The following is a 23673-nucleotide window of genomic DNA, read 5'->3' as shown; positions in this document are numbered from 1 at the left end:
TTCTTGCAAAGTAGGCGACTATTCACGGCATTGTGCTGCGTGGGTGGGCTTAAAGCATACTTACTAACTTTGTAGTCTTGTCCTCTGGGAGATCCCAGTGGGATAGGTGAAGTAGGAAGGCAGAAGGGGGTGGGGCAAATTCTGTAATTAGGCCCCACCCTCATGACACAATGAAGTGAAAGAGACATTTTGTCGCAGGGGGCAGGGTCAAATAGGCAATAGTCATGGAGGCTCTCATCTTGCCCACTTCACTGGGAGGTGGGAAGGATGCGAAAGAATGGCCTGTCTTCTGGGAGTCCAGGAGACCTACTCGGAATTTGGGAGACTCCAAAATCTAGACAAGTATGTATACAGCAGCATCATCATCATCATCAACATTTATTTATATAGCGCCAGCAAATTCCGTAGCGCTTTACAGCATGTGTAAGAATTAATATTTTTGGAGAAATTATCACTGATAGTGGAGGATATTACCACATATTTATCTCATTTAACGTGCACCTATCATCTTATAAGCAGCCATTTTGTAAGCTTAATGAATCTTCAAAAGAATATAGCCTGTCGGTTCACTACAAATCAGTGATATTACTGAGGTGCGAGGTACTTTTAAATAAGGTCATTAGCTACAGCCAGGATTAGCAGAACAAGTATCAAAATACTAGATCAGGTCCATAGGCAAACCGAGGGGGGTTTCCTGGTGCCTGGAAACCCTCCTCCAAGCCTGGTGCACTGCATAATGAGGTGTCTGAACCCTGCTCCCACTTCACACGGCTCTGCTTGAAAAGGGAGAGCTGCGTGCACCTAACAGTAATGCACGGAGCATTGCCCACGTATATTATGGGGATATGAAGAATTGGAGAGCAACCAAGCACTGTCTAAAATTATAGCCACGCCCCCATGCATGCTGGTCACGCCCACTGGTGGCGTTGTGTGGAAACCCCCTCTACCAATCCTGCGTTTGCCCCTGAGGTCTGGCTAACCCGTGGCTCTCCAGGTGAAACTACAAGTCCCAGCATGCATTGTCAGTAGTCAGCTGATAGCTGGCAGGGCATGCTGGAACTTGTAGTTTCACAACACCTGGAGAACCACGGATTAGCCAGGCCTCTACTTGATATATGGAAAACTAATGTGGGAAAAATGTAAAAAAAAAAGTATTTATTTTTTTATAGTTTAAAATTATTATTAAAAAAATATAATTAGAAATTCTTTATTCACTGAATAAAGCAATTTCAACCTGATTTGGTCTGTTATAACGGAAGAGGGATTATGGCGGTGAAAAAGTACCCCAGGCTTCCCCAAGCCAGCTGGAACACTACCATACATACCTCCCAAATGTCATGATTTTGGCAGGACAGTCCTGAATTGTGGACATCAAAAGGGCCTTATATTACATAAAAATGGAGTGCACCTTCGCCCCCCAAAAATGGGGAGCGGGGCTTATTTTGTCCTGATTTTACATATATAAATGTTGTATGGCATGCTTTGATGTATATGGTAAAACAACTTAGATTGATAACCTTGTGAAATAAGGACAGTACAATATACTATATTATATTAGTTTTCTCTACACTTTAGGTGCAAATACCAAACACACTATTTTTTTTTTTTTTTTTTTTTTAACACAGTAGAGACCTGGAAGTAGGGCAATGCTACCATAAAATATTAAAGATTAGTACAGCAAGTAGCACACATGAGTTTAATTATTATTATTATGTTTATGGTGATGATTATTATTGCAGCATCAAAGCTTGAGGGACTTGGTATAAATAGGAAATTAATGAAGAAGCATACATAGCCCTGTGTCTATTGGATATAGCTTTATAGCTTTATAATCACTAGTGTTCAAATATTTATAAAATGTTATATAACACATTATTTTGAATTAAACATATGAAAACACAGGATAAACAAGCTTCACTGAATTGTGTGAATCTATACACAGGTCACAACCATAATCCACCAGCAGGTTTTTTTACAGCAACAAATATTGAACAAAAAACACCAAAAAATATACATGCCGTACAAATACAAAGAAACATGCCATACCGAAAAATGGTTCATTTGATACAATCAAAATATTCTGAAATACACACAAAAAAAATTAGGTTCATGGGCAGCTTTCAAAAAAAACTATTTATGTATTATTTTTTGCATTGCAAAGTAAAATAATTTAATGATTGACAGGCAGGAACATGTGAAATGTTGGACATTGGTTACAGATCATTTTTTCCAGGTCATTCCTGGAATTTCATCTACTGCTGGAAACCCTTAAAGGGACATAAACCTCTAAAGATTTCCGTTCTGAAGGAAATATATATATTTTATCCCTCTGTGTGGGCCAAGAACAAACTTCTGTCCGCTAATTCTAAGCTTGCTCCGTCATATTTTCAGACCTTTCAACACATATACCCACTGCCATTAGGCCTCTCCCCCAGGCTATTGTACTGGGAAAGGATTACCATAGGTCACTTAGATCAAATTTGCCTCCGGGAGATCCGGGGTGAGGTTGGCGTGTGGGGGTGGAGCTTGTCGAATTGCGTCATTTGGCCCTGCCCTCTAAGTTTCCATAACATGTTCTGGCCTATTACAGTAGGGGGCGGGGCCACAATGTCACACAAACTGTGTCATTGTCCCCCCTTCACTTAACTTATCAAATGGCCGGGAGCCGGGAGGCTTCTCTGCGCTTCTGGGAGTCCTCCCGGACTCCCAGAAATTCGGGAGCCTCCCGGACATTCCGGGACAGTAGGACAGGAGAACTCTGTGGGAAGATATAGAGATTATTGGGAATTGAAAGCAAACAACGGCACTATATCAGCGATGGGCAACCTGAAACAATTCATTGTGCGACTCCCTAACCTTTCAAAAAAGCCACACATTATCTTTAATAAGTAATAAGTTAAAACAAAACATTTAATCACAGAAAGAGGCGCCTATCTGTAATAACAGATCAGCAGATCAACATTTTAAGCAAGTGTTACAAGTTATAACAAACACATCTGGCAATAAAGCAGGAATGAGCTGGCTGGAGTGCCGGATGTGGCCCATCACTGCACGACACTAAGGGCTAGATTTACTAAACTGCGGGTTTGAAAAAGAGATGTTGCCTATAGCAACCAATCAGACACTAGCTGTCATTTATTTAGTGCATTCTACAAAATGATAACTAGAATCTGATTGGTTGCTATAGGCAACATCTCCACTTTTTCACAGTTTAGTAAATATACTCCTAAGTGGTGAAATCTGTGTGCAGACTTAAATACATCACAGAAACTAAAGACCTGTCCCAAGAATATTTTTTACTGTCACTCTTTTTTCACTTCCATCATTAGACAAAACAGATACAAGTTTTATTTTGGGACAATTCAGATTTCTGGTGCACCTGAATTAACAGGATAAAGGGTCTGCTTTACGTGGCACTTAGGGGGAAGTATAGAGGCATATTTATTATAAATCGCATTTGCAACACAATCCAGTTCAATCTTTATTGCAAAGATAAGGATTGAAATATCATGATTATTTATTACAAATCTTTACTAGGAACAGCAGTCACGAAAAACTTCTGTTCCTGCGGAGACCCGTCCCCAATGTCCTCTATGGTCACTATCGTACTTTGCAACAGTGACCGGAGGGGAGACTAGTAAGATGCGGTGAGGGATCTGAAGAACTCTCTACTGCAAACCTCTCCCCATAGGAGCAGAGCTGAAAGATGACACATACGGCAATGTACACTGAGCTGGCGCACATTACTGTATGTGTAATTGCCTTTTCGCAACTTATTAAATTGCAGTATATAGCAGTCCCCTTAGACATCTATGTGGACTGCTCTGGATTTCGGAAAAAAATGCGATGCACTGTTTAAATTTACACAACAGGCAGCCATTAATAATCGTGAAATTGACCTTAGTAAATTATTCTATGTATTAGTAAAAGAAGTAATATCATTTTCCTCTGAAAAGTGACCAATAAATTATCTTCAGTATTACAGATTCCAGGGAGTATATTTACTAAACTGCGGCCTATAGCAACCAATGAGATTCTAGCTGTCATTTTGTAGAATACACTAAATAAAATGACAGCTAGAATCTGATTGGTTGTTATAGGCAACATCTCCACTTTTTTAAAGCCGCAGTTTAGTAAATATACCCCCAGGACTTTTCAATGGCAACAATAGATTGGGAAAACCTGTCCTATCTGGGTTATTAGATCAAACTTATGAGAGATTTAAAGGGACTGTAACCTCATATATTTTCTTTGCTTAATTGTGCTGTCTCAGTCTGCACTCTGCATACACAAAAGGACAGCTTCCATTTCCATCTTTCATTACTATCTTCATTTCCAAGCTCACAAACAAGTGAATGCACTCACCATATTATAAACAGTGCATACATCGCTTGTGTTTTATTTCAGGTTGGAAAGCAAATGTAACAAACATACAATGCAGAGCCCAGTACAGAACATTAGGATAGTTATCTCTTGTTCGAATTGTTACATAATTGCAATATTTATTCATGTAAATCTGTCATATAATTCTATTCAGAGATCTTGTAACAAAGCAAAGATTGCATTATGCAAGAGGAATTGTTGGCATCTGTGTAAGTATTAAGGTGCGTTCGTCCCAAATATGGATAGATAAGGTATCAGTTATCTGTGATCAGGGTCTGATTATCCAATAGGCCAACTAGGTTGCAGCCAAAAATGTTGGGATGCAAAATTGTGACCCCAAAGTAAAAAATATAGTAAAGTTTTAATCTTGACGTATTCTCATGGTAAATGCGGAAAGCAATGAATTATCCTTGGGCGAGCGCTTGAGGATAAGTAAGTAGGAGAGACAAGGATGGAAACAGACGAAGGCGTGACTGCCCCCCTTCTAGGTATCTTTCACCCCCAGTAACGCTTGTTCATGCCTCTGTTCTGCTATACAGTTGATTTTAATGAAAATGAGTGCCAAAAATTGCTGTGACCCTTTTTAAAAAGCCAAGAGGAGCTGAGTTTACAAAAACAGGGGAACATAAACATTGTCTGGTTAAGTAGAGGGGGGGGAGATGAATAAAGGAAGCTGGATTTTAAATTAAGGACGAGTTTATTTTTACCTACAGTGCCTGGCGTGGAAGGCAAGAGGCGCTACAAGCATGTAACGCCCTATAAGTGATCGCACATAGTGACAGCTTATCTTCAGATATCACAGTCTAATAAATGCTCAGAAATAAAGATTTGCTGATGGAGAGAGAATTGACAGTAATAGCCTGTGTAAATCAATTTGGGATAACTGGACCTCAATCTGCAACCACCTGAGCTCTGCAATAATTAACTGCAGCAAGAAGCACAAGCCACCTTCAGTACTGTCCTGTGATGCAGCAACTAACAGCATAAACAGAGAAGGGTCAGGAGATAAAGTGGAGGTAATCTCCAGTCATCGTGGTCATCATACAGCAGCAGAGTAACGCTAAGTCCCAAAACCCATAGCAAAACTTGGGACGCTGGCAATCCGCTCCTGAGGCTCTCGCTCTACCCTTGTGAGAGCAACCCTTGCGCAGTGAAGCTCGATAGTTCGAGCGTAATCATTAGCTATTTATATAGCGCTACTAATTCCGCAGCGCTGTACAGAGAACTCACTCACATCAGTCCCTGCCCCAGTGGAGCTTACAATCTAAATTCCCTAACACACACACACACACACACAGAGACTAGGGTCAATTTGATAGCAGCCAATTAACCTACTAGCATGTTTTTGGAATGTTGGAGGAAACCGGAGCACCCGGAGGAAACCCACGCAAAAACGGGGACAACATACAAACTCATGGTCGGGAATTGAACTCATGACCCCCAGTGCTGTGAGGCAGAATTGCTAACCACTGAGCCACCGTGCTGCTTCCACTTTCTGACAATTGTAGACCAACAATTTTTTTTTAGATCCCACCTCTTACCATAAATTTAGGTCTCTAATTTAGCTACTCACTTATCATCCTGATAGATGTAACTGAAGAGTATTTAGTGCTGTAGTCCATGACATCCTAATTTAATTTATTACCAGGTAATTTATATAAATGGTGGTCTTCCTTCTTTTACCTTTATAATCATATACTGACAGCTTTAGATGAAGACACTATTTCTGTATATAACTTATAGATATTCAGTAAAGTCCATGTATTATGTAGTTACTGCTGTTTAAAAAAAATGGTGGTCATTGGAAACATTTGCTGCTGACAATTGATGAATATGGAGTGAGGATCAGTTCCTGATTTGTAATTTTTTATGGCAAGTGTATAGACTTTCTCCACACATGACATAAAGGAGATACATACATAGATACATATATGAATTGCAATCTGATTACTGAGGAAACTGAAAATCTACTTAATCATACAGACTGTGATTGGCCTTTGTCAGACCGTCTTATTCTCCACATAATGCCTGAATAACAACTAACCAATGATTCATCTACCTATCAAACCTCTTCAGAATGATGGCCCATAGCACAATCAGACTCAAAATCATTTCATGTGGAACCAGCATAAGTTGAGTTATATTTAATGAGAGCTTTGACAATCGTATAGACATTATTGTTCAAGAAAATTTGACCCCAATCTATTTAGTACAAGAGAGTCCCCTTTTAGACGAACGAAATTAAATAGTGACAGTGTTGCATTCGTGTTGGCACTTACCTGAAAGAGTTAACGTGGGGTTCAGTCATGGCCAATGATGTTGAGGGGAGGGCCTTGTGGCTTTGTATAGGTGATGCATTTCCTGGTCTGAGTCACTCGGCTGGCAAAATCCCGCCCACCCACGCCAGTTTTTAAGCAAGCTTTAGAGGTTAATGGTGTTTGGCATAAAGCCGGTTTAGGTAGGATTACTTTTTGGTGGGGGAGGAAGGCACTGCAATCAGCGGCTGATATAGACGGCTCTATCGTGACTGGGCGCAGGTATCTGTCCCCTTACAAGGCAATCGGTTACTCTTGTCCCTTCTGTGGGGAGGGGCCTCGCCCGGCTCAGTGAGAGAGGGGGAGTGAGTAGTGAGGTGAGTGCAGTTTACTCTGATGCCAGGTTAGGGCCGGCCAAGCAGTGGGGTTATGAGAGAAGTGGGTGTACTTAAGGCTATATTGCCATGTCCACGCTTGGTTGGGTATCGCTGGAGCTGATCAGCAGTGCCCTTTCTCCGCCACCAGGTTTAATTAGGATATAATAAAATATTTTTAGTGCCACGTTACTCAAGTCTCCGTGTCTTTATTTTATATAAGTTGGTTATGTAATTTAAGGTATTGTGTAGAACGAAGAGCATACACAGTGAACTATTTACTGTACTCAGTGGTTGAAGTGGAAATCTAGACATGGCAGCATGGAAAATGTAATGGGAATGTATTGGTATTATATAGTTTTCCGATGAAGGCAGTATCTTTTTAGGGGTCAATGAGCCTTACTCATGTGTATGAGAATGTACACTAGGCTTTTTCTCCTCACCCATTCGTGTATTGGGCATTTAATCCATATGACCCCATGTGACACTCAATATACTGCATACTTGCCAACTCTCCCTGAATGTCAGGGAGACTCCCTGAAATAGGGGTGATCTCCCTCACTCCCTGAAGAGTCTGGCATTCTCCCTGATGCTGAGCTAGTACAAGACGTGGTTGGCTTCGCCATCTGTGGCATGATGACACAGTTCAGAAATTGTGTCCTATGTCCATGTATTGATGCCTATGGAGGTGGCCATTTTCATGGAGACCAAGATTTAATCAAAGACTGACAGGTAAGACAACAAGTCTTCAGTAATGGAGACAGAAATGTAAAAGACACTTCAGTCTCTAGAGATTCATTAGCTGCTTTTCATTAACGAATAGTTGCTTACTCTCCCGGAATGTCCGGGAGACTCCCGCATTTATGGAAGACCTTCCGGTTCTCGCCCCGCAATAGATAAGTGGTGGGGGGGGCCTTAATGACGCAAATATCGCATCATCTTATCCCCGCCAAAATGATGCGGTTCGCTAAGCCCCGCCCCGCACGCACACCTCCCCCTGGGATCTCCCTAAAGCCAACAAGGAAAAGTTGGCAAGTATGGTTTATTGTATTCTCATACTAAATGCTAAAATAAAATAATCTACCTATTACCCAAGTTATTATTTTTTTTATTTAGCTTTACTTAGGTGACAATCACAACACACACCTGCAAAGTAAAACAGAAGAAGGCAAATCCCACCAGTAACTACAAGAGGCCAATGTACAATAAAATAAAATATATACTACGCAGCATGAATGTATTATACAATAATATTCCACAATATGAATATTAGCCATTGACTGTACTGTGCCATTGTTTGTCCTTGTACGGCGCTACGGATACTTTGTGGCGCCTTATAAATAAAAATTAATAATAATAATAATACAATCACCTTTCCTATGCTTTCTGTGTATCAAACATGCTATATGGGTCCTCTTAGGCTTATGGTAACTAGCTCTCCTGGATCCCCAGTAGAGCAGGCCTTTCTTCCGGATACAGCCCTGTTCCTAGCTATGTGGCCCTCAATGACGCAATTCACCGCAGACCTCCAGGACTCCCAGAAGAGAAGCCACCCTCCGGGACACCTGAGGGGCTTAATGATGCAATTCCTGACATCAGGCTCCACTCCTGCTATGCGTTGCCGTGAATCACAGCATCACATAGCAAGGACCGCAGTGATGCAATGACATCACCGTACCCCACGGCCTCTTCCGCACTTTCCACCTGACCTCCCATTCGGAATCTCCGGGTGGGGAGGTTATAAAAGTTGGCTAGTACGTCCTATGTCCAACAAGGCAACCACACGAAAACGCTTGTGGTTGAAACGTTAATCAAAGACACAATACACATAGACCACCAACATATGACACGGCACACACATGACTACTAGGGGTAAATTTATCAAGCTGTGGGTTTAAAAAAGTGGAGATGTTGCCTATAGCAACCAATCAGATTCTAGCTGTCATTTTGTAGAATGTACTAAATAAATGATAACTAGAATCTGATTGGTTGCTATAGGCAACATCTCCACTTTTTCAAACCCACACTTCAGTAAATATACCACCCTAGTGTTTTAGTACCTCTCTGCAATGATTACAGGAATAATAATTCACCCACCCACAGCTGCCAGAGTTTTAGTTCAGCTTCCCAATAACGGTCAACATATTCATTTAGGCCAAGAAAAGACTGTCAGCATATTGGCAGAGACCCTGCTGAACGACAGCAATCTTAATATGTCTCTTCTACATCCAATACACCTAGCCTGGTCAACCTGTGGCTCCCTAGGTGTTGTGAAACTACAAATTCCAGCATGCTTTGGGGCAGAAGATAGCCAGACAATAGCAGGGGCAAGGTATGCTGGGACTTGTAGTCTCACAACACCTGGAGAGCCACAGGTTGGCCAGTCCTGCGATACACAGTGTGGACAGGAACCTGCTATGTTCTAGGCAGAGTTCTGGCGGCTGCAGAGCAATCTCTTGGTAGCAGCACTTGAGATCCTACAATTTACTATATAAAAATAATGTTCTGTGAGCTACAGATAACACATTGATTCAGACTCAGCAGCAGTATCCTATAAGTAAATTTCTGCATGATCCCGGGCTTCACCTGCAACCTGCGTATGTCTGAATGCTTAGCCTTTCTATTACATGCGTTATATAGTGACAAGTAATGTTTCTGAATATATGCCAGGAATATGCCTTATTGAAGTCTTATTAAATGATACAGTATTTGTGTAGCAGCGACAGCTCTTAGCAGATTACTGTCCAGCTGTGCCTGGGAGACAAAATATCCAATTTACAAGAAAAAGCAAAACTATTCATTTCACCGAATAGTGGAATTTCCACCTCGGTCACCCACCCGGTATCTGCAGCCACAAGAGACAAAAGGAAAAGAATCAAACGGAACAACAGCTTGTCGAGTAGACATCTGTACATGTCTCTGAAACACAGAGTAATGATACAAGGTTGTCAAAAAATCCCAAACTGCACTAACTCCACACAATTTATAGAAAAGGAAGATATCACAATATCATCAATAGTGTATTCATTACAGGGTAACAAAGCACACTCATTGTGTATATATGTATATATATATATATATATATATATATATATATATATATATATATATATATATAGTAAAATTTGGTGCCAGGTTTAACGTTCTTCTATCTGAGTTTATGCTTTAGGTTTATCCTTTACGGATGAAAGTATAATACAGTATTTCCTCTCGTCCCATTCGACATGGCAAAACATACGTGCAATAGTTCACAGGCAATAAAAGATTGCTGGTACAGGACAAAAAGTTCAAATGACATGACAAAGCATGTCAGTAATGCAAATGTAACATCACTTCACATGCCCCTATGTCGAATCAATCAATCTGTATGAAGCATTACTGTTAAGCTAGGTACACACTGAAGAATTTTGTGACCGACCTGTTATCACAAACGATTGTACCTACGACTGAAGGTCGGATCAGTCTGGTGATTCATGCGTACACACTGACACGATTTACCTTCAGATCTGTGCTCTTCATCTGGTCCTTCATCTGGTCCTCTAGTCTTCAGAGAATGACAGCACAATATTCATTCATTCATTATTGTCACATTGTCACCCTGATTAAACCGCCTTGCTATAGCTATCCACATGTCCTAACGAAATTCGTTAGCTTCTGTTACTCTGAAACGAAACATTCTGTCTCAGAACGAACAAATGAATTATTCTTTCTACAGCACTCTCTACAGTTATTTACCGGGACATTCATTGCTAACATTGACTGAAAAGAACACGACTCTGTAAACTCTCTGGAGATGGTGAGCATGAGTGTGTACACACTACATGATCGTTAGGTGATTGGTCGCAAAATATTAAACAGTACGACCAACCAAATGAAACGATGATCGGCACTTTGGGACGACGTTAGATCATCGTGTCACTATACACACTCACATAATATCTGACCAAACGGTCGGATGTCAGCTGATTGTAGGTTTTTCATGCAATCATCGGGCCAGTGTGCACCTAGCCTTAGACAATGGGGAAAGTCAGTCACAGAGTTAGATTCTGCATTAAGTGAAGCATGAAGAAGAAGCTCCATTTTTCTTAGATAGCAGCTGTCAGCAAAGGAATGACTTAGTACACTTTACTTACTCCAATTAAATTGTTCCACTCGACCGATACGTGGGGTTGATCAGGGCTGCAAAGAGGAAACTCAAGTCCCAGTGCAGTCTGTGTGCAAAGCTGTGGCGCTGTTTTGCGCAGCCTAAGGGGGAGTGTGAATATATTAATCTCCTGTTATGACTTTACTTGTTCTTTAAAGTATTTTTAGAGAAGCAGCAGGAGGCAGGAAGCCACCCAAAAACTGTAACTGCTGGCACATAACTGGGGTACAGTGTCAGGGGCAAAAGCAGGATTTGCAGAGGGGGGTTTCCACACCACGCCGCCAGTGGGCGTGACCAGCATGCATGGGGGCGTGGCTATAATTTTAGGCAGTGATTGGCTGCTCTCCAACTCTTCCTATCCCCAAAATATACATGGGCAATGCTGCGTGCACTACTGTTAGGTGCACGCAGCTCTCCCTTTTCAAGCAGAGCCGTGTGAAGCGGGGGCAGGGTCCAGCCACCTAAATTTTGCAGAGCCCCAGGCTTGGAGGGGGTTTCCAGGCACTAGGAAACCCCCCCCCCCCCCCCAGTTTGCCTATGAGTGTATGGATCTAATAAGGTGCATGTCAAAAGTTCAGGTGGGGAGTAACCAGAATAGAAGGAATGTAAAAAACAGAACTTACACTATGAAACCAATGTTATAGTGTTTGTTGAGAATCACATGTCTGCAACGGCCAATGAGAGGAAGAGGACATTCATTGCTAAGGAGCCTATTTATTAGAGGGAGATAAGCCTCTTTATAAGCATTTTTGTGGTAGGAATTAAGGCTTCTCCCAATTTACCAACATCCCAACCAGTAAAGTCTATCGCGGCCAGGTAGCTATCGCCGGGGGCATCCTGCGATGCTTCCCCATGCAAAGCGTCGGGACGCCTGGTTACCATGGACAGTAGCGATACAAGTTGGCGTTAGCAGAGGATACCTACATGATTATTAAAATAAAGCATTATTTTTTATAGGAGGTAAATATTTTTTATTTTAGGTTTTTTGCTTTTCAATTTTTTTTTATTTAAAATTTTAATTTTTTTTCTTTTTCTTTGAGAATCTAGAAGAATCCTAAGTCCAGATCCAGTTTGCATGCCAAAGACAGCATGCCGGCTCATGTCTGTGCGGAGGGTCCAAGTACTGGATACTTGGTAGCTTATTTGTACACTGAAATTTAAAGTTGATATTTGTGTGCTACATGAAAAAACAGTCAGTATTTAACTTATGTGCAAAACAGAATACTAATTTGCACCCCTTGCATTGTAACATGGTTTTGTCCAGGAGACTTAATTAAGAAACTTCTTAATTTAAGATCCTTAATGAATCAGGCCCCAGAACCCTAAGTATGGAGTAGGCACAGTACAGTGTTATAAACCTTAGATAAATCTTCCCCATAGCTTGTAAATTCCCATAGGACACTGGCTGATGTGAATGAACAAACATTTTCTGCGGAAGCATTACGTAATACGCTCATGATATATAAATAAAGGATAATAATCCAAGCTGGCGGTTAGGTACACAGATAATGAATGGTACACATTGTATTATCTGGCCATTGATGTTACATTTTACAATACAAATCAATGTGCTCTTCACTAAACAAAGGTGTCCTGTCTTGTATTTACAACAGGACAGATTAGATAAATAAACAGACAGATATTTTAAATGCATGTAGTGCTTGCAAACACCGAGGACTCACGTGAGGCAGAGAATCACACACAAGGCACTTTTATTAGGCAATGACACAAAGAGATAGTGTATAATAAAATACATCTCCTATAATCTGAATCTGGGCTACCAGATTTATGCATGAGGTAAATTAATTGTAGCACATAGTGTCCAATAGGAAGACAGTTTCACAACCATGTGATTAAATAAACCACAAAACCCGTTGTCAATGTTCCATGAAAGCCACATCTAAAACTGTGTAAATGACACTGGGTTGTGGACACTCCCTGTATAAATATAAAACAATGTATTTAATGTGTGGGAATGCAAACAACTTCATACATATCAGATTATAACAATACACTGATAATGACATTGACTATTACTACAGGGTACCTATGTCACAAGAGGCAGCCATGTTGTGAGCTGAACCAATATTCTTGAGAATGCATCCTATCCATTCACCAGGAACCTATTGAATTGATATGCTCAATATTGGTATCAGCCCACAAAATGGCTACTTACACTATGTGTAGGCAACAACTCTCCCAGAATGTCCAGGAAATTCCCGAAATAGCGGGAGATCTCCCGGACTCCCTAAAGAGTCTCCCTGAAGCCAGGGCGCTGGAGAACAGTGGACATTTCCTTGAAGCAAACGCCTTCTGCTGGAGAGAGATGGCCATTTTCTTGTAGTACAACTCCTTCTACTAAGTAGGTGGGCTACAAGTTGCAGCACACCTCCTTGCCAGGAGATGTGCTACAAGAAAATGGCCGCCTCTCCCCAGCACAGAGTGTAGTCATTACTTATTCTTCTCCACAGTGTGTGAGAGAGAGACATATGGGGGACAGGGGCTGAAAGATTGAAAGAGAAAAGGTGGGGGAGAGGAAGGAGATTGGAGAGAGAGAGAGTGCGGGGAGAGTTATACACTACAGATAATGCATACACTATATTTACAACACCATGGGGCGTATTCAATTGTTGGCGGAAACGCCGAAAATCCTGCGGTCCGCGCACTATTACCGTTACTACGGTAATAGTGCGCGGAAAAAACGTTAATACGGTATAAGTTTTAACGCAGCGGGATTTTCCGACAATTGAATATGCCCCCATAAGTTTCCCAGAGAACTATATTGAAAGTATACATGTGAAACTTTCTTAAAAGATTATAATTTCTTCTGATAGCAAAAGATATAAGGGATAATTTATACAAATGACCCCAATCTGCTCCAAAACCTGAAGCACTTTGGCTCTATGTATGTTAGTACATAGAGCCCAAAGCTCACTGCGGTCATTATTTAAATATACTTTAAAAGGATGTTTTGTTACATCGCAGCATCTAGGAAGCATGTCACGTGTGGTGCTGTCCCATTGCACCTTTACTATAATCCCAATTAAGATATGTTGTCTAAAAATTATTAATAATATGATTTTTAGAACTTTAAGTACCACACATCAATAAAAGTTAATCTTATAGATTCCAGATGACATAAAATACTGAGAACTGAATACAATACACAGACATACCTCCAAATCGCGACAGAACCACGCCTCCTCCGAAAGGAGGCGAGTTAGTGTCACGTTAGGGTCGTGCCTACCACTTCTAAACTGCTAGGTTGTTCCCAACCCTCGTCCCCTAAAAATACCCTTGAATAGCCATACACACCAGAGGCACAAATTTGCACTGGGCACACCATTTTTTTTGTTTGTCGTATGCAGGAAAACAACTACTTGCTTTTCATGTAGCAGACATATAATGGGCTGCTTTAGTCTAACTCTACAATTTAGAGTTGAGCTAGTGTGCGGCCCACTCCCAAATCTATCCACACATTTTAAATTTGCCCTGCAGTGCTACTTGTTTTTGCCACAATGCAAAAAGACACCTTCTAGCTGGATTTACTTTTAACTCTCAAGTAGGCCCATTAAAATGCTACTAAATGAGCAGTTTATTTATAGATTAAAACATTATTTATTTGATTTGATTGCTATAGCCAACATCTCCAATTTTTCAAACCCACCGGAGACTCGCAGCTTGATACATTTACCGCTAAGGGCTAGATTTACTAAGCTGCGAGTTTGAAAAAGTGGGGATGTTGCCTATAGCAACCAATCAGATTCTAGCTATCATTTTGTAGAAGGTACTAAATAAATGAAAGCTAGAATCTGATTGGTTGCTATAGGCAACATCCCCACTTTTTCAAACCCGCAGGTTAGTAAATCTAGCCCGAAGTGTCTTCTCTCTAAACTGATTTTGAGTTTTCCTCCTGAACATTAACAGTATGATATGTAGATTGAGAGAATTAAGATAGTGTCATCTCGCCACATGGGGTGGGGGCTAAAATGGCGCAATTCATGGTAAATCAAGCCATTAACCCATCTTGCCACTTATCTTGGAAGCAGGAATTCAGGAGTCTTCCGAAATACCACTGGCCATATCACAGAATGCATTGGCTACTTTAGGTCAACAAATGGACAGATCAGCCCAATTAACCAGTCCTGTGGTAAATTTGGCCTGACCGATTATGGTGTTTATCAATCAGTTTAACAGTAAAAGGTAAAAAAAGACATTTCCTGGTCAACCGATGACCTCAAAAACATGCTGATGAGGATCACTGACTAATCCAGAACCAATCTGAATTATGCAGAATAATCAAAATGGGCTACACAGATGCAAACTTCGGCCAATTTGGTACAGAAGAACCGAACTGTGCGACCGGATCTGTACTTGTGGCTAAAACAAGTAAATATGTTCACAGACATCTTTTCCTCTATCCAGAGTGTAGATAGATGTTGAATGGAGAGCACTGAGTATTGTTTATCTGTGTGTCTGTTCCATTTTGGATATGTGCTTTGTCTCTTGAAGGGGTTTCCACCTTCAATATAGTTGAACTGACCCTTTTCCTACTACTGCTTCATTGGTGTTCGATCCAGCAGGTTCCAACAACTTGCAATTACTGGGGACCTCCAGCCTCTGTAATCATCCCTGAGCACCAGAGGATGGGAAGCAGAGCTAGATATGACAGCTGAGTGACATGATACTCATCCAATCAGCAGGCAGTTATATGCCATGCATCCTTCACTGCTAAGAAACTATTACAGAGTCATTAGAAGTCCTTTCTACCTGTAAGTCGCGGGACCCTGCTCAATTAAGGAAACAGTAGGGTCTAAGGACAGAGACCCCTATCAATGTACTGGAGAGGGTGAGTTTTAAAACTGTATTTAAGGTAGAAACCTCCCAAAAAGCATGCGTCAATTTTATGGTGGGGACGTCCATCTCTTTTAAAAAAAGACAGAAAAGCTCCCATAAAAAGGAAAACACCAACAGAACAATAACATCATTTTAAATATACAATGGCAGTAGTAAAAGTAAAGCAAAGTGTAATGTATAGTTTATGAACCCCCCCCCCCCCCCCCCAAAGTGTACATCAGACAAATGCTGCTTTTTGTTGTGCTTAATTGCATAACAAATGAATATGCAGTCATTGGTTATACATTCAGAACAGAATGTATAGCACCGCTCTGGAGATTCAATTGCAGCAAATATGCCGCACGGACACGGAGATGTCCGGCTGCTCCCTTGCTGAGATTCAATTCGTCGCGAGGTGTGTCCGGAACATTCACGGAGACACCTCGCATCCATGTCATGACAGAAATCTCTGCTTATTGTTTCTCGCACTCCACAGAGGTGCGCAGAGAAATGAGCGGAGGTTCCTACCGTAAAGAAATGAGCGGAGATTCCTACCGTAATTGCCTGCAATGTGCACAGTCGGACATGGCGGTGATGTCTGCGAGGCCACATGACCGGCAATTGAACTTCGTCTATATTCAAAAATACAAGTCCTGGAGGAATCTTATCCCTCTCTCTCCTGCCCCCAGGGCGCCCTCTTCTACCCCAGGACCACTACAGAGTAAGTCCAACAAAAAAGCAGAGATTAAACCAGACCTACATTTTATAAAGAATGAAATACAATTAGCAATTCAAACAAGGCAATCTATCATTAAACAAAGCAATAGTACTAATTTGTACCCTTTATGTTTTATCATCCTCCTACTAAAGTATGAATCCTTTTGCAGACTGAAAGCACAGCAGGGTCCCCAACACAAACCTAAACTGAACTAAATAAACTAGAAAAGCAAATTAAACTGATAAAACAAATCAGGGGCTATGTCCCATCTACTGACACAAACAAGTGCTTGGAAAGAGTCCAATACAGTAGCTTCTAATCTTACCAGTGAACCATATGCTGGTTCCCTCAGCTGTTGTGGAAGTACAAGTCCCGGCAAGCTTGCGCGGGGGCATGCTGGGACTATTAGTTCCCCAACCTCTGGAGAGTTTCCTCAGACATGCCCTGGTATCTGGAAATATCTGTAACTGTATCTGTACTCACCCGGCTGTGCCCCCGGAGAGGGGCTGAACTGCACCTGAGTCCGGCTGCTGACACATAATAACTCACAGCTAATAATGTTGGCTGCCAAAAAAAAGCCTCTCCCACCTCCAAGATCTGTCTCGGTGCCGCGGGTGCCACAGACACTGCCTGAAACTCAACTGTGCTCTTTAATCTCCTCCCTGTTAACCTTTCCCCAGCCACAAGGAAACTGCATTACAGTCATGTTACTCCTCACTCAGGTCACAGTAAGCTTTACAAAAAAACAAAAAACAAAGTTCTCCTGATACTTTCCTGTGTCATTGCTTAACTTGACCTGTGCACATCAGTTTTCCTTGGTGTCTTACTTGCATGTTTGGCAGGTCTGGTACCAAGGGCAGGCTGGGCTGGGGTCAGGGGGGTCATTTCCCCCCCCCCCCCCCCCACCCCCTGGGCCGGTCCCATAGTTGGCTACTTTGGGCTGGGACACTGTGCCACCTGTATTTTTTTCCCTTTAAAATAGGCTGCTGAATTGAGTTCTGCCCCCCACCCCCACCCCCCTGGCTAAAATTTGACAGCCCTCCCCTGTCTGGTACCACTTCATATTTGTATAAAGCCATACTTACCAACTTTAGAAAGTTGGTTTCTAGGAGCCTGCCGGGGGAGGTGGGCGTGATGGGGGCCGGTCTCCAAAATGCGCGTCATTTTGGACCAGCCCCCGTGATGTAATGACGCAACAGGGGGGGGCGGGAATCGCAGCGTTTGGGACCTAATTCTGCCCACTTCACTAGGAAGTGGGCAGATCAAGGAGATTGCCACACTCTCCTGGGAGTCCATGAGACTCTCGCAAAATTTGGGAGTCTTCCGGACAGTTGGCAAGTATGTATAAAGCTGAAGTTGGGATGTGTATATTTCTATATCTAAGCTGTGGAGGTCACATTCACTTAAAGAACTACATGTCCCAGCATGCTTTGGTCTAGAGTTTAGGGTTTATTCCGCTCACTTGAAGACTTTACAATTCATGCAAAGGGATGGACACAAACAACAACTTCTACTTTTTTGACGGCAGTGAAGTTTTTTTATTGTTTATTATATAGCGCCACCATATACCGCAGCGGTCTTCATAGAATATTTGTCATTCACATCAGTCCCTGCCCCTTTTGGAGTTTACCATCTAAATTCCCTAACACACAAGTACACACAGACTAGGGTCCATTTTAGTCAGCGAACACTTAACCTACCAGTATGTTTTTTTTAAGTGTGGGAGGAAGCCAGAGGACCCCCTTGAAAACACAGGGAGAACATCGACTCCACGCAGATAGCGCTCTGGCCAGGAATCAAACTTATGACCCCAGTGCTGTGCGACAGCAATACTAACCACTGTGCCACTGTGCTGCCCCCTGAGTTGTCTGAGCTCTGGAAGCTGGGAAATGGTAACTATATTCTGTCCAGAGAGCCTCTGTGCAAAGGAGAAACAGGGCAACCAGGGAACAAGGGATCGGTCATAGTTAATAAAAAATAATAATAATGTACAGGTAGAGAACCTTTAAGGAAATAATAGTTGCTGTATATGTGAAATTTTGTCCTATTTTTGAATATTGAGAGCACAGTTTAATTCCTTGTAATCTACATATTGGATGCAATTGTTCTCTTTTCTAATTATCTTGGCTTTATAAGTTCACATTTATTGAGGCATATAAAAATAAAATAAAAAATATATAACCATGTACATGTTTGTGTGAGTCCCAGAGTGATGTGGGGGGGGGGGGGGGGGGGACCTGTAGTATAAGGAATGGAGCATTTCTATACCCCCTCAAGTACCTGGGATAAATATTTGACATCCTCCAGACAAGCCTGGAGGGACACCTCCTTTGGAGTACCAGGGTAAACATCAGGCTTAAACTACCCATCCGTGGAGAGGGTCTTATGACAGGTAGTGGGATGAGGGGTAGTGCCAGACAATGAGTGCCAGCCTAAGCCAGTGTGAGGTGAGAGAAAGGAGACTACCAGACTTAGCCAGGATGAGATATTCGCTCGAGTGTCGATAGAGAGGGAACCTGAATTCAGGGAAAGTCTCCGGAATTCAGAGGGAGACACAGGAGTTGTGACACCACTGAGACTTGTGGTGAGAGGTGCAGACAAGCCCATTGCTGTCAGCCTGATTTGTCAGTGAGTTAGGAGCGTGGGTGTCGACTCCGAGAGGCATCCCAAATGGAGTATGTGGGTCAAGCTGGTACACCTGTGAGTACCAAATTGGACAGGATACAGAAGGTAACAGACACATGTAGTGAGATGAGAGTAGGGTGAGTGCAGTGACCCTAGTAGTGCAGAAGCCAGAGAACTAGAGACAGAGTGACAATCTCAACCAGCGTGAGTGTCAGCTCTGGGGATAAATAATGTCTTACAACTGTGAATTATGCAGCCAAGAACTGTGCAGAGGAGAAAAAGTGTATTAAAAATAATTGTATTTCTTCAGAGGGAGGGTCGAGCTCCCATTCAATGTGCCAAATGTAATTGTACTGCGCTACTATGCCTGTGTCAGCTCCACTTGCAACTTTCTTGTTACTGTACCTGCATGAGCATCTGTCCTTGTAACAATATGATGTATCCTGGGATAAAGGTAACTCAGCTAAGCCCGGATGGTGAGGATAAGGATCTGCAGAGGTAGGTGCCTAAGTATGCCAAAATGACAAGATTCATGGGGAATTGAGACATTGAAGCCCCTGTCTGCCCGCTTCAATAGGAAGTGGGCAGAATCCGGGAAAAAGATCTGTTCTCCCTGGGATCCGGTGGGAGTCCCACCGTGGGACTATACAAAGGTCAGGAGTCTCCCAGACATTCCAGGACAGTAATGTCCACATGGACTGTACTGTACAACATTAACCTGGAAGTTATTTCAAAATGTCGGCACCTATGAGAACCCAGAACCAAAGGGGATCATTGCAGTGATCGCTTATGGAAAATTAACTTGTGTTGGCATCTTAAAGTCTCACAACATCTGAACTAATTTCTGCTTTTCAATAAAGATTTTTCAAAGAGAATAAGCAAGAAACTCACCTGCTGTGTGTCAAAGCCCCAGCTGTGGGCATCTGACAGCAAGAATAGGATGAAGAAGGAGAGATCGTGTGCAGAAGATCAACTCAGGTCTCAGGATACACGAGTACAGTCCCCGGGGACGGAAAACCGTGGTCCTGCATTTAATCAATGCTCCAATCCTCAGTATAGACACCTGACTCTACAGGTAGACGGAAATCCAGGGAACTCGAGGGATGGCGTTTGTAGGTTCTCCCTGTGTTTGCGTGGGTTTCCTCTGGGTGCTCCGGTTTCCTCCTACACTCCAAAAATATACTGGTAGGTTAATTGGCTGCTATCAAAAATTGACCCTAGTCCCTCTCTGTCTGTCTGTGTGTGAGTGTGTGTCTATATTAGGGAATTTAGACTGTAAGCTCCAATGGGGGCAGGGAGTGATGTGAATGAGTTCTCTGTAAAGCGCTGCGGAATTAGTGGCGCTATATAAATAAATGATGATGATGGTAGCTATGTTTAAAATACGTTATATTTATTTATTTGCTTATATAGCGTTACCAACTATAAGTCACAGCATGCCTTTTCAGGCTGGCAGGACATGCTGCTACTTATAGTTCCACAGAACTATAAGTAGAGCCACAAGAAAGAAAATAGAAATACTATGATACTTGCCATTTAGAGATATGTGTACACATCAATGAAGTATTCGTGTTACTGTTGGCATACTGCCCATCACCCAACCATGTAATTATTAACTACCTCCGAGGTATATCTGTGCTAACGTGGAATAATGTGGAGAAATAAAGCCTCAGACTGGTAAAAAATGCACAATTCTCAGATGTGGCTGTCAAGGTGTAAGCGGATCCAGGAGAGATACAATCAAACTTCAGAGACTTCCTGCTAAGTGCGGGGTCCCCTGGGAAGGTCCCTGTATCATCTTCTGATGGAATGTTCCTTGTGTCTGAGATACAAACCTTCCGTATCAAACAACAGCCGTGATAAGACAATGCTCTGTTACCCGGAATGTCCACTTTTGTCATTTATTTTTATTTTTGTACCTTAGCTTCGAATAAGGGGAATTTCCCCCGAACCCACCAGGACCACATAGATAATGATTACTGACAACTGTATATAAGAGGTTCACAAATGTACTCTCCTTTACTGTAGTGTTAGGAGGGTGTATAACTTTTATATAGCTCTTATATTGTTATTGTTATTGCCATGTGAAAAATTTTAATTAGTTTTTCCCCCTTCAGATGTCTTTATTGTTTTTGTGAATGCACTTCTGCAACTTTTACTATACACTGCTTTATGTTTCTGACTTCCTTGTCTGTGTTTCAGCCATGTATGTACATCATCAGGCATGTTGAGACACAGGAAGGAATTTTGTGTTTGTGATACCATAGATGTGGTCCTGGGCACATGGGAGGTCTAGTCCAGGGCTCTAGTGGTGACGTCTTCACTTGTGCAAGATCCGCTTTGTTGAGCTCCAATCATTTTGCACATCAAATATAATGAAAGCTATGAAGCTGCTCAAAGGTGGTGAGGGATGTGGGTGCTGAGCCCAATGTATACATGCAGTGCAAGCCGTGCTCTTCATGAGCGATCAGTTTGTCTAGTGCTGGACTCATATGTCATAATTCGATCATTCCAAGCCTTTTATTATCCTTCAATCATTGTTTAACAAATTGTTAAAGAATTGACAAATTGATCAATAATCCATATGTTTTAGGCAGGGTATTTTCATACAAAGTAATTAAATTAAAGCTGACTGAAGTGGGTTTATAGTAATTCTTACAATTAAACATATTAGCCCACTCTCCTGGGTGGTCCGGTAGACTCACGAATTCCCGGGAGAGTAGGCCATTTCTCCGTGTTTTGCCAACTTCCTAGGTCCTGCAGCTAATCATCATCATTGTCACCATTTATTTATATAGCGCCACTGATTCCGCAGCGCTGTACAGAGAACTCATTCACATCAGTCCATGCCCCATTGGAGCTTACAGTCTAAATTGCCTAACATACACATACACACAGACATAGACTAGGGTCAATTTTGATAGCAGCCAATTAACCTACCAGTATGTTTTTGGAGTGTGGGAGGAAACTGGAGCACCCGGAGGAAACCCACGCAAACACGGGGAGAACATTCAAACGCCACACAGATAAGGCCATGGTCTGGAATTGAACTCATGACCCCAAAGCTGTGAGTCAGAAGTGCTAACCACTGAGCCACCGTACAGTAAGTGTGTGTTAGCGCAGATGCGGATAAATCGAATTCTGTGTTTACCGTAGGTGCGCTTGTTTTCAGGTGTATCTTTTACACCTGCTACAGGTCAGGTGTAACTGCCGGAAGACAGTGACGACCAACATGGCATTATCTCTCAGAATCCGATCGGATGAGTGTCACCTGCGCACCTGACATCACCCATCTCATCAAACACCTCTGTATCAGACCACTGGAAGCCTCAGGAGGGGTGCATTTTTTTTTTAAGTAAAAAAGCAGTCGCACATGTTGTCATTTAGGTTTTATTTTCCTTTCTTTACATTATTATTTTTTTTTTTTAACTGACCGCTTGGATTCTAATGTATGTCAATGAACAATATGATGAAGAGACAGAGGAGACGATCCCTTTGATTTTAATTTTAGAAATAAAAAAATAAAATCAATTAAAAACACAAAAAATTATTGTTATATAAAAATGATATTTAGCCATCAAACATTTGGGGGGGAATTCAGTTACCCGCGAAGTATCTCACCGACGTCACAGAGACACTTTGCAGAAATCTCCGCTCAATGTTCCTCACGCCCCGTAGAGGTGCAAGGAAAAAATGAGCGGAGATTTCTACCGCGATTGCCGGCAATGTGCACGGTGCGATATCGCCGGCAATTGTTTGTATTATTCATGACATGCAAAATTGTAATAATGAGACATACTGAAAGCAAAGGCTGTGATAAAGGGGTTATTGTTAGCATGGAATAGTGCAAGTTAATTAGGTAAAGCAGTGAAAGGGTTAATATTAAATAATTGTCCAGTGTCTTAGGATAAATAAGGGTAATTAATGAAATCCGCAAAGGTGTGCTCTGATGTGAATATCAGGGTAGTAAAAAAAAGAGCAACTGCTTAAACCACCCCCCCCCCACCCCAAAAAAAAAGAAAGTATGTAAGGTAGTGGATGTACTGCCATATATATATATATATATACATCATAACGTATGTTAAGAAACGTGTGTATCTGAATACGAGAACAACACAACATTTTAGTTTAAGTGAAGCCCTAAGCTGGGGGCAATTAAAATTCTGTGTTATACTTCATCAGCACTGTATTAGGGGTTAAACAATTTGTAGCAGCCAGCCTATCACTCCTGGGGGAGTGGTTTTCCAAGAGGGCATAAATTAGCTTGGAGCTGTGGGTTGGCTCTCTTAGTCCCTGGATGTCAGATACCTCCCTCCCGCCCGGCATAAGTTGGTTATA

The 23673-nt window shown here is 41.9% G+C and overlaps 1 protein-coding gene across 8 annotated transcripts in view; it reads right to left on the bottom strand.

Annotated features, from left to right (window-relative positions):
- The window catches only part of SHANK2 (SH3 and multiple ankyrin repeat domains 2), a 359718-nt gene that overhangs the window by 264349 nt on the left and 71696 nt on the right, over window positions 1–23673 (bottom strand). For 6 of the 8 annotated variants that reach the window (XM_075188267.1, XM_075188257.1, XM_075188260.1 and 3 more), the window contains exon 1: window positions 17194–17299. The exons of 1 other annotated variant lie outside the window; for it this stretch is intronic. The gene's annotated coding sequence lies outside the window, so the exon portion shown is untranslated. Of the gene's footprint in view, window positions 1–16547; window positions 16667–17193; window positions 17300–23673 lie in introns of those variants that run through there. One more of the 8 variants, XM_075188259.1, reaches the window with a different exon arrangement.

The sequence above is a fragment of the Mixophyes fleayi genome, chromosome 10 (genome assembly GCF_038048845.1).
Source record: "Mixophyes fleayi isolate aMixFle1 chromosome 10, aMixFle1.hap1, whole genome shotgun sequence".
Taxonomy (NCBI): domain Eukaryota; kingdom Metazoa; phylum Chordata; class Amphibia; order Anura; family Limnodynastidae; genus Mixophyes; species Mixophyes fleayi.
Note: the sequence above shows the minus strand (reverse complement) of the source record. Positions and strands in the feature narration are given on the sequence as shown.